Here is a 12,722-nt window from a genome sequence, read left to right as displayed (position 1 = left end):
GAATGGATAAACAAATTGTGGTCTATTCACATGATGGAATATTATGCAGCTGTAGGAAGAAATGAAGTTGTAAAACATATGACAACATGGATGAACGTGAAGGATATTATGTTGAGTGAAGCATGTCAGATACAAAAGGACAAATACTGTATGATTGCATTATTATGAACCAAATATATTTTGTAACATATGTATGATTAAAAAAAAACGTATATGTAACCAGTACATTTAAATGAGAAATGTTATGTTTTTATTCAACTATGTTTTCTTTTTAGTATTTATTGTTTATATTTTCAATTATTAAATGTACAAAAAAGTTTATATATATATTAGTCTGCAGGGACCTTGATTATCTTTCCCTCCCACAAGACATCACACTGGTCCATTATATTGATGATACCATGTTGATAGGACCTAGAGAGCAAGAAGGAGCAAAGACTCTGGACTCTAGACTTATTGGTAAAGAATTTTCATAAGAGAGAATGGGAGATAAATCCATCTAAAATACAGGACCCTTCAACCTCAGTGAAATTTCTAGGTGTCCAGTGGTGTGGATCATGTTGAGATATCCCTCCTGAAGTGAAGGATAAGTTGTTGCATCAGGCCCCTCCTATGACAAAAACAAGGTATACCATTTAGTTGGTCTCTTCAGATTTTAGAGACAACATACTCCTCATTTGGGTGTGCTACTCTGATCAGAAAAGCTGCTAGTTTTGATTGGGGACCAGAACAAGAGAAGGCTGCTGTGCAAGCTGCACTACCACTTGGGCCATATGATCCAGCAGATACAATGGTGCTAAAAGTTTCAGTGGCAAATAGAGATGTGTGGAGCCCTTGGCAGGCCCCTATAGGAGAATCACAATGCAGACTCATAGGATTTGGGAGTAAAGCCCTGCCATCCTCTGCAGATAACTACTCCCCTTTTGACAAAGAGCTTTTAGCCTGCTACGGAATTCATAGACTGAATGCTTAACCATAGGCCATGAAGTTACCATGAGACCTGAGTTGCCTGTCATGAACTGGGTACTGTCTGACCCCCCAAAGAATAAAGTTGGGCATGCACAGCAGCACTCCAAAATAAAGTGGAAGTGATAAATATGAGATAGGGCTTAAGCCTGTCCTGAATGCACAGGTAAGTTACATGAGGAAGTAGCCCAAATGCCCATAGTCACCACCTTTGCTGTGTTACTTTCTTTCCCAACCCATAGCTTTGTCCTCTTAGGGAGTCTTTTATAATCAGTTGACTGAGAATGAAAAAATTCAGTCCTGGTTTGCAGATGGTTCTGCACAATATGCAGGTACCACCTGAGTGGACAGCTGCAGCAGTGCAGCTCTTTTCTGAGACATCCTTGAAGGATAGTGGTGAGGGCTAATCATCCCAATGGGCAGAACTTTGAGCAGTGCACCTGGTTGTTCATTTTGCTTGGAAGAAGAAAGGGCCAGGGTTCATTTGTACACTGATTCATGGGCTGTTGTGAATGTTTTGGCTGGATCATTAGGGACTTGGAAAATTGGTGACAAAGAGGTCTGGAGAAGAGGGATGTGGGTAGAACTTTCTGAGTGGGCAAAAAACATGAAATTATTTGTATTCCATGTGAATGCTCATCAGGGGATGACTTCAACAGAGGAAGATTTTAATATTCAAGTATATAAAATGACCCACTCTGTGGCTAATGCTCAAGCTCTTTCCCCAGCCACTCCTGTCATTGCCCAAAGGGCTCATGAGTAAAGTAGTAAAGTGGCCATGGAGGTGCGGATTGAGGTTATGTATGGGCTCAGCAACATGGACTTCCCTTTACAAGGCTGACTTGGCTACTGCCACTGCTAATTGCCCAATCTACCAACAGCAGAGACCCACACTCAACCCCTGATATGGCACCATTACTCAAGGTGACCAGCCTTCTACCTGGTGGCAGGCTGACTATATTGGACCACTTCCACCATGGAAGTGGCAGTGATTTGTTTTAACTGTAATAGACACATACTCTGGATATGGGTTTGCATTTCCTACATGCAATGCTACTTCCAAAACTACCATCCATTGTCTTACCCAATGTCATATCTACTGCCATGGCATTCCACACAGCATTACTTCTGATAAGAAACCCACTTCACAGGAAATGATGTGGGGGAATGGGCATATGCCCATGTATTTCACTGGTCTTACCATGTTCTCCATAAACCTGAAGCAGCTGAATTAATAGAATGGTGAAATGGTCTATTGAAGACACAATTATGGTGTCAACTAGGTGGCACTACCTAGCGGGGCTGGGGCAATGTTCCCCAGGAGGCTATGTTTGCTCTAAATCACTGTCCAGTCTATGGTGCTATTCCTCCTATAACCAGGATTCGTAGGTCCAGGAATCCAGGAGTGGAATTAGGAATTAGATCACTCACTATTACCCCTAGGGACCAAGTGGGATTTTTGTTTCCTGTCCCTGTAACCTCAAGCTCTATTGATCTACAGGTTTTAGTCCCAAAAGGAGATGTGCTGCTCCGAAGGAACATAACAATGATTACATTGAACTGAAAGTTAAGACTGCCACCTGGCCACTTTGGGCTCCTCTTACCCCTGAATCAACAGGCAAAAAAGGGAATTACTATACTGGCTGGGGTGATTGATCCTGACTATCAAGGGGAAATAGGACTGCATCTACATAATGGGGGTAAAGAAGTGTTTGTAAAAAATACAGGAGATCCTCTTGGGAATCTCCTAGTACTGCCATGTCCTATGAGTAAAGCCAGTGGAAAATTGCAGCAACCTAATCCCAGCAGGACTAACAATGGCCCAGAATCCTCATGTAAGAAAGTTTGGGTCATCCCACCAGGCACAGAACCACAGCCAGCTGAAGTGATGCCTGAGCGTAATAGGAACATGGAATGGGTAGTGTAAGAAGGTAGTGATAAATATGAACTTCGACCTATGAGCGTAATAGGAACATGGAATGGGTAGTGTAAGAAGATAGTGATAAATATGAACTTCGATCATTTACAAAAATGAAGACAGTAATGGTCATGAACTTTCTTCATTGTTTCATTATGAGTATGATTGTATATGTACACAAAACGAATTTCTCTGTTTTTCTCCCCAACCTTTTCCCTTATCATATGACAAGTTGTATCAGTTTCATGTTATAATATTTGAGGATGTCAAGTTTAAGAGTGAATATTATGGAAGAACTTGCACCCTATTCTGTAGGGAATTAATGCATTTCTGGTTGTATGCAAATGAGTTGAACATTGTTAAGTGGAAATATATATATGCATGTTTGTTATTATTTTTACTTAGAGACTAAGTGTGATTTAGTGTAAAGTTTATGGTTGTCAGTTGACAAGGGGTGGACTGTGCTAATGTGTCAACTCGGCCAGGTAATTGTGCCCAATTGTTTGGTCAAGCATCACTGGAATAATTGTAATAAAAGGAAACTAACAGACCTTAGTCACCAGTTCACTGCATAAATAGCTGATTATATTTACATCAGTCAGGGAGATTACCATCAGCAATGAGTGAGGCTTTATACAATCAGTTTAATGCCTTAAAAGAGGAAGCAATTTCAGCATTCAAAGATAATTCCCCAGCTCATCTTTGGACAGCCAACATCTCCCAGAAAACTCACCAAGAACCTTCATTGGACTTTCTTTGAAGCCCCTGGTTGCAGCCTACCTGTAGAACCCAAACTTTTGCATCATCTGGCAGTGTTGCAACATCCCCTATCCAGTTCATTGGACCCACCCAGGACAAATAATGGAGAGGTGAGAATGAACAACCACCATAAGAAGGAAACAAGAAAGACAGCAACTGTAAGCAAGTGTCCCACCCATTGGCTCTATGGGACTGAATCCCCCTCTCAATTAGAGGTGGAGTGGGCATCAACATCCCAGAATGCTCAGGATTGGGGAACAAATTACAGACTAATGTAGATTTACTGGTATTCTACTATAGACTTATTGTGATACCAGCAATGGGAAGAAATTACAACATTAAAGGGAAGGCAGTGGCCCCTGGATGCTCTGAGGGCAAGGAGAGGGGGAAAAAAGGTGTAATATAGGGGCATTTTTGGGACTTGGGAATCATCCTGAATGATATTGTAATGACAGATATAGGCCAATATATATCTTCCCATAACTTACATAATTGTGTGGGAGAGGAAACGGACTTTGGCCCAGTGGTTAGGGCGTCCGTCTACCACATGGGAGGTCCACGGTTCAAACCCCGGGCCACCTTGACCCGTGTGGAGCTGGCCCATGCGCAGTGCTGATGCGCGCAAGGAGTGCCATTCCACGCAGGGGTGTCCCTGGCGTAGGGGAGCCCCACGCGCAAGGAGTGCACCCCGTAAGGAGAGCCGCCCAGCGCGAAGGAAGGAGCAGCCTGTCGAGGAATGGTGCCACCCACACTTCCTGTGCCGCTGACAGAAGCGGACAAAGAAACAAGACGCAGCAAAAAGACACAGAAAACAGACAACCAGGGGAGGGGAAGGGAATTAAATAAATAAAAATAAATCTTTTAAAAAAAAAATTGTGTGGGAGAGAGTGTAAACTACAATGTAAAGTATAATCCATGCTCAGTGGCAATGCCCCAAAATGTGTTTCTCAATTGCAATAAATGTATCACACTAATGAAGGACGGTGTCTATGAGTTTAATTGTGGGGGGTGGGGAAAGCAGGGCATATGGGAATCCACATATTTTTTATGCAACATTTATGTAATCCAAGTGTCTTTTAAAAATAAAGAAAATAAACTTAAAATAGATAAATGAATAAATAAAAGGCACCCAAATAGGAAAAGAAGAAGTAAAAGTTTCACTAGTCACCTACGATATGATCCTATATCTAGAATCTCCTGAAAAACCCACAACAGAGCTACTAGAATAGATGAGTTCTGCAGAGTGGCAGGATAGAAAAAGAACACTCAAAAATCAATAGCATTTCCATACACTACAGATAAGAAATCTGAGTAGGAAATCAGAAAAAAATCCATTTACAAGAGAACTAAAGCAATCAAATATTTAGGAATAAACTTAAAAAGGACATAAGAGACCTATATTCAGAAAACTACAAAACATTGCTTTAAAAAACTGGAGAAGACTCAAATAAATGTACGGACATTCCATGTTCATGAATTGGGAGACGAAATATCGTTAAAATGATAATTCTACAGAAATTAATTTACAAATGCAATGCAATCCCAATAAAAATCCTACAGCCTTTTTTGCTGAAGTGGAAAAATCAATTATCAAATTTATTTGGAAGGGTAAGGGTCCGTGATAGCCAGAAAGGTCATAAAACAGAAGCATGAAGTTGGAGGTCTCTCACAAACTTTAAAAGAGTGGTAAAAACTGTGTAGTACTGGCATAAAGACTGACATATTGACAAAAGGAATCAAATCAAGAACTGAGAAATAGACCATCACATCCATAGTGAAGTGATTTTTGGCAAGGTGGCCAACCCCTCCCTGCTGGCCCAGAAGAGTCTATTCAACAAATGGTGCTGAGAGAACTGGATATATATCCAAAGGAAAGAAAGACCCCTATCTTACACCTTATACAAAAATTAACTCAAAATGGATCAAGGACATTAAACATAAAAGCAACAACCATAAAACTCCTAGAAGAAAATGTAGGAAAACATCTTATGGCACACAATAGTTTCTTAAACTTTACACCCAAAGCAAGACCAACAATAACAAAACTAGATGAATGGGACCTCCTCAGAATTAAACACTTTTGCACCTCAAAGGACTTTGTCAGAAGGTTGAAAAGGCAGCCAACTCAATGGGAGCAAATATTTGACAATCACATATCCTATAAAGGTTTAATATTTATGATATATAAAGAGATCATACAACTCAACAATAAAGACAAATTACCTATTTAAAAACTGGGTGAAAGACTTGAAAAGACAATTGTCCAAAGAAGAAATACAAATGGCAAAGAAACACCTGAAATAACATTCAACATTACTAGGGATTAGAGAAATGCAAATAAAAACTATAATGACATATCATTTCACACCTAATAGACTGGCTGCTATTAAAAAGTTGGAAAACTGTAAAAGCTGGAGAGGATGCAGAGAGATAAGAACACGTATTCACTGTTGGTAAGAATGTAGACTGATACAGACACTATGGAGTATCATTTGGCAGTTCCTAAGGAAGCTGAATATAGACTTGCCATTTGACCTGTCAATACCATTACCAGGTATATACCCAGAAGAACTGAGAGTAGCAACACAAACAGACATCTGAACACTAATGTACATAACAGCATTATTCGCAATTACCAAAAGTTGGAAACAACATAGATGTCCATCAACTGATGAGTGGATAAACAAATTGTGGTGTATATACACGATGGAATATTATGCAGCAGTAAGAAGAATGAAGTCATGAAGCATATGACAACACAGATGAAAAAGAATAACAGCTGGTATGCCAGACAAGGCATAGAGAGAAAGGTGATGAGTTTTGTTGGTTTTTTGTTTATCATTATTACTGGAATAATGAAAGTGTTCTGTGAGTGACTGGAGTGATAAATGCACAAATATGTGATTATGCCAAATAGCACTGATTGTTCTCTTTGGATAGATTTACACTTCATTAATACGTATCAATAAAATTGAAAAAAAATGCCCAAGAAAAGAAAAATAGGAACATACAAAATAAATTCATACTTATTTTGAAATAGCTATGTGTGGCAGTGAAACCTTAGAGAGTTGGAGAGGTAACTATCAAATGGTACAGTTTTTTGTTTGTCTGGGTTTTTTTGTTTGTTTATTGTTAGCATTAATATTGGAATAATGAAAATAATGATTAAATTGGTGAATGCACAACTATGTGATTATATCAAATACCATTGATTGTACACTTTGGATAGATTGTATCCTTTATTAATAGGTATCAATAAAACTGATTTTTAAAAATTTAAAAACACATATAAGGATGAAGGCTCTTTCTTGAGTGATGATGTTTTCCTTCATCTTGGTTAGTTTTGGTTACTTGAGTATACACATTTATCAACCCTCCAGATTATACACCTAAGATTCATGAGTTATGCATTTTACTTTGTGTAACTATACTTCAATAAATAAAATATCTTAACATTTAAAATCTGTTTTCAGGCATTTTAGTGGCTTTTGGGAGGGAGTAATATTGGATACATGTATTCAATCCACCATATTTCCCAGAGTTCCTGCTTCCATATAAATTTTAGAATTTTCTTTTAAAAAATCCATTTGACATTTTATTTGGAATTATATTAATGCTGGAGATTAATGTATTGGGAATTGTCATCATTATTATGTTGAATCTTCCTAACGGTGGAGTATGATATTATATCCCCATCTTTTCATGGTTCTTTTAGGATTTCTAGTAATTTTTTGGTTGCAAATTAAATATTACAGATAATAATTGTACTCTGGAATAATACCAAATACCATTGATTGTACACTTGCATTTTTCTGAACATTTTTGGTTTTATGTTGTTGGGGACAACAAGCTTTTCTGTACTTAAACTAAACCATCTCTGTGACTTGGTCTCTAGAAAATATCTTTCAGCTCCAGATGCACTTCAGTTTGTTAGGATGTTTGCAGTTTGGTGGGATCATTTTCTCTACTGTTTTCCCTGATTCCAGGGACCCACCAAACTTCCAGCTCCTAAGCCTTGTCCTCTGACTCATTAAGCTGCTAATATTTCACCCTGTCTGCATCCCATGTTATGCTTGGGTCCAGGGATTAATTTAGTCAAAAGAGCAGTAGATTCATAAACTTATCTTATGCAATCCTGTCTTTCATTGTTTGATTTCTCTCTCATGTTCCTCAGCTGTTTTCTCAGGCCTTTTTAGGCTATCCCAAGGTTGCATAATTTTGTGATAAGCCAGGGAATTGGGCAGAGTTTATACTCAGATTTTAGGCTTCCATTCTTTTTGCATCTTTCTCTTTCTTAGGATATGCTGTCTGAATTTCCCAACACGCTGTCATAACTGAACTCTTCTTCAAGCAACAGCTTACAAAGCTGTGATTTTAGTTGTCATTTGCTTTGTGGGATTTGGGGAGTGCTCTCAGGAAAAAACACTACAAACACACAAATCGTATCCATTACCATTTCAGTATTCAAGTAAAAACAGTTCTGAGGTCTCTGCCTAGTTTTGATTGCTATCCAGGTTCTTCTGCTATTTAAAAAAATTTTTTTTTGTTTTTATAATTGTTGACCACTTTAGACCACAATTTTCAGTAGATAAAACTCTTTTAGTTGAGCTTTTAATTTACATTCCCTGTAGTATCATGTTTATTGACCAAATGAATTATCCTCTTGTGAAATACTTATACATAACTTTTTTCTTTCAGGTTGCCCTTCTTCCTGTTGATAGGAATGAATTTTCATACATTACCTATTTGAGGTATTTTGTAATTATTTATGACTAACATTTTCTGTCACTCTCCTACTTTTTTACTTTCATAATAATGTCATTTGATAAATTGAAATTATTCATTTGAATATAATTAAATGTATTAACAGATTTAATCAGACATACTGTACCGGTTTTTGGTGTAAGATATACTTATCTATCTTATGGTCAATAAGATTTTCTCCTAGAGTACCTTTAAATATTTGTTGTTTTTTATCATTATTGGGACTATAATTCATCTAGAAATATTTCTACATATACTGCGAGGTGAGAGTCATTATGTTTTTTTCCAAATGCTCATGTAATTATTCCAGGATCATGTTAAAACGTAGTTCTACCTTTACCACACATTGAGCAGCAGTATAAGTATGGGTTTGGTCCTGGTTTCTCTAGTCTATTCTACCTGACTATTTATCTGGATTTGTACCATATCCATAATTTCTTAATTGCTGTTTTAACATAAATTTTCATATCTAATAGACATCTGATAAAAGAAGTCTTCTTTGGACACCCAGAGTTTTTGAATTTCGAAATAATTTCAGAGTTGTCTGTTCAAGTTCATATGAAAGCAAACAAAAGTAATTATTTTGACAAAACTGTATTAATTGTCTAACTATAACTCTGGTACATTTTTATACCTTACTTATCCTGCTTTTTCTTTATGCATAGTACTCGTCACCTTCTAGTAGACTGTATAACTTACTTGTTAGGTTTTTGTCTGTCACTTAAGCTAGAAGATAAATTTTGTAAGGGCAGACATCTGTTTATCACATTTCTAATCACCTAGGAAAGTGCCTGGAATTTTAAAAATAATATAATTTTTGAATGAATGAAAGACAAATGAATAACCGAAATGATTACTGCCACAGTGCCATATATTTTTATATGCAAAAAGAATGAACATTGTACTGGAAACACTAAAGAGGGACAAGGAAAAAATTAATGTGGTAGTTGTCAACATGTAGTAAACAACTTAGCCTATCCAGGACAAATAACTGTTTCAGGAGAGAAGCAGCCCAGTATCGTGGACTTTCCTGAACAAGATGTGGCCTAACCATGAATAAGTCAGTCCAGGGCCTGTTACTCACTGTCAGTAAACTGTATTCTCCTTCTGGAAATTGTTATTGTTTTTGTTCCACTGAGTTCATGATGGATTCAAGAAACCTAGTCATTCTCAGTAGAGGAAGTCATCTCTTCTGACATGACTGGGGAATTCATGGCATTGACAGGGATTTCATCCTCTCCTTCCCTTGGGAACTCCTTTATCTAATACCAATGTCACAGGGTAGAAACACAAACCAGAATTTTTTGGTGTACAATGCCCATTACCAACAGATAGTCGTTCTAAAGTCAAGCAATCTATAGGAATTTTATTGTCTGGCATTACAAACCAGATATAATCATAGCTATAAGACTCATTTCAATTGCTAATCAAAATGCACACACTCTTAAACCTATAAAGGTACAGTAACTTAACTTAAGGCTAAGAACTATTTCTCAAAAATACATAAATATAAACTTTAAAGGGATTTTCAACAAGTATTTTTTCATGTGAAGCAATTTCTGGTTCTTGATTAAAATTTCCACTTCATTTCATTAAAGTAAATCACAGTCAGCTTCTGATTTATTATTTGATATTAGAAAATCTACCCTAAATTTATTAGTAGTTCCACACTAGATAATGATATACAGATGTTTTGAAAATTCATTTCTTATATTTATGTTATTATTTTCATTTCTTATATTTATGTTATTATGGCAACACAACAAAATTAAAAGTTTAATTAAGAACATATTTTCTTTCCAAGTTCTCTCTTCAGAGCCCCCTTAATCTCCTTATTCCTGAGACTGTAGATGAGAGGGTTCAGCATGGGGATCACCACCATGTAGAACACAGACACCACCTTGTTCTGGTCAGTTGAGTAGCTGGACTTGGGCATCACATAAATGAATGTAACGGTCCCATAGAATAGACTGACCGCAGTGAGGTGGGAGGCGCAGGTGGGGACGGCCTTGTGGCGTCCCTCAGAGGAGTAACATCTTCAGGATGGTGACAAGGATGTAGACTTAGGAGATGGTGATGAGAATAGCTGTGCTCAAAATAGCAAACCCAGCAGAAAATGAGGGAACAACAGCAGAGATACTAGTATCAGAACAGGAAAGTTTAACTAAAGGTGCGAAATCACAGAAAAAGTGATTGACTCGATTTGGTCCACAGAAAAATAAAGAAAAGAAGGAAAGAGTAAAGGAGGAAGCATCAAGAAAACCGCCTATGTAAGCCACAGAGAGTAACTGGACACAGACTTTTGTGGACATTTTGGTTGAATAAAGCAGTGGGTTGCAGATTGCCACGAAGCGATCATAGGCCATAGCAGCCAGAAGGAAGCACTCAGCTGTCCCAAAGAAGACAGCTGAACCAAGCTGGATGGCACATCCAAAATAGGAGATGGTATTTTCATTCACCAGGAAGTTAAGAAGCATATTGGGAGTGACAGAAGATGAATAGCCTATGTCAGCAAAAGCCAAGTGACTCAGGAATAAATACATAGGATGATGGAGCTGAGAAGAGATTCTGATAAGAATGATTGTGCTGAGATTCCCAGATATGGTCACCAGGTAGATGCATAAGATGACCATGAAGAGGATAACCTGAAGTTTTGGATCAACTGTTAAACCCAGTAGAATGAATCCTGTCACTGCAGTGTAGTTCCCATCTGTCAGGGATTCCATGACAGTGTCACTGGTATCAAAGAAAGCCTGTGATGAAAAAAATGATATAAAAGATGTTATGAATTTGATGCTTTCATATTTTTATATATAAATAGGTCGTCTTTATTTAAAAAACCATTAGTGCATCAAACAATGAGAGTATCTCTATTTTCAAAATTGTTTTTTACAGCAACACCAGATATATTCCTTTGAATAATGTTTTTCTTTTCATATCATATTTTTTCAAAAATGCACTTTAAGTCCTTTAGAACCAGAAAATAAGATATAAGATGGAGGAAAATAAAAAAAGACTGAGGTTAGCAAAATAATTAATATATAAAATATATGTAAAATATATATAGTTATATAATGAAGACTTAAAAAACAGTAAACATTTTTTATGTAGTTACTAAATGATAAACATAGGGCTAAAATTTTTATATGTATAGTACTTTTTTCCATTTAATAAAATTGAATAAATTCATTATCATTTTAAGAGGAGGAAATGGAGTCTAAAAGAGATTATATAACTTGCACAAGGTCATGCATCAAGTTGTGAATTAGAATATGAACTTTGGGTAGCTTGACTACAGACCATTTCTTTAGTAAATATGCTATAAATAAAGTTAAATAATACTTAACATAAAGGCCAATATACTTAATACTGAGTACACACCAGATTAGCCTTTAAGTTTTCTGGCAGCTAATATATAAAAGAAATGCCTAAAAATTACATATCTCACAATGTGTATCAGTTAAAGAAGACCATTTTTTTAAAAGAGGAAATATAGTTATTCTTGATACTAAGCCAGAAAAGAATTTCAGAATAAGGTTATACATGTGGCCACTTATCATAATTATATTGACTACTTTTTAGTATTTACATTTTTAACATATTTAACATTTGTCAAGTAGATTAAAATAGCAATATAATCATTATGCAAAAATTTTTGATATTTAGTATGTAATTAAAGTAAATTTATTCAAATAAAGCAAATACTTTTCTTTTGTATCAGTGTTTCTAAACAGAGCATTAGAGAATGGAATAATACTATTTTTGACATAATGCATAGTTGAATAAATAAAGTGTAGCATAAAATGTTAAGAAATGTGCTCAGGATTACCAAACTAGTGGCCAGGTATCCCTCATCTCCACATTTTCTGGCTTTATATTCTGAGCTTGTCCAGGAGGTCTTATTACTTATGAAGCAAGAGATTTCAGAACCATAAAAGAAGCAAGTTTTTCTTCAAAGGTATGAACTAACAATAAATCTCCAGAGCATCTCAAAGCTAGTGACTTTATTTTTTTATTATCTTTTTTAAAGATACGTAGAACATACAAAGTTACGTTAAAAAATATGAGGTTCCCATATACCCCCCTACACCCCATTCCTCCCACATCAACAACCTCTTTCATCAGTGTGACATATTCATTGTATTTGATGAATACATTTTGGAGTACTGCTACACAGCATGGATTATAGTTTACATTGTAGTTTACACTCTCTCCCAGTCCATTCAGTGGGTTATGACAGGATATATAATGTCCTGCATCCATCCCTGCAATATCATTCAGAACAACACCAAGTCCCAAAAATGTCCCAACTCTT

At 36.5% G+C, this 12,722-nt stretch overlaps 1 pseudogene; it reads right to left on the bottom strand.

Annotated features, from left to right (window-relative positions):
• Window positions 1-10,187: 10,187 nt before the first annotated feature.
• LOC101431924 (olfactory receptor 5P76-like) lies at window positions 10,188-11,133 on the bottom strand (annotated as a pseudogene).
• Between the last annotated feature and the right edge of the window lie 1,589 nt (window positions 11,134-12,722).

This window comes from Dasypus novemcinctus, chromosome 10, assembly GCF_030445035.2.
Source record: "Dasypus novemcinctus isolate mDasNov1 chromosome 10, mDasNov1.1.hap2, whole genome shotgun sequence".
Lineage (NCBI taxonomy): Eukaryota > Metazoa > Chordata > Mammalia > Cingulata > Dasypodidae > Dasypus > Dasypus novemcinctus.
This window is presented reverse-complemented; position numbering and strand designations above follow the sequence as displayed.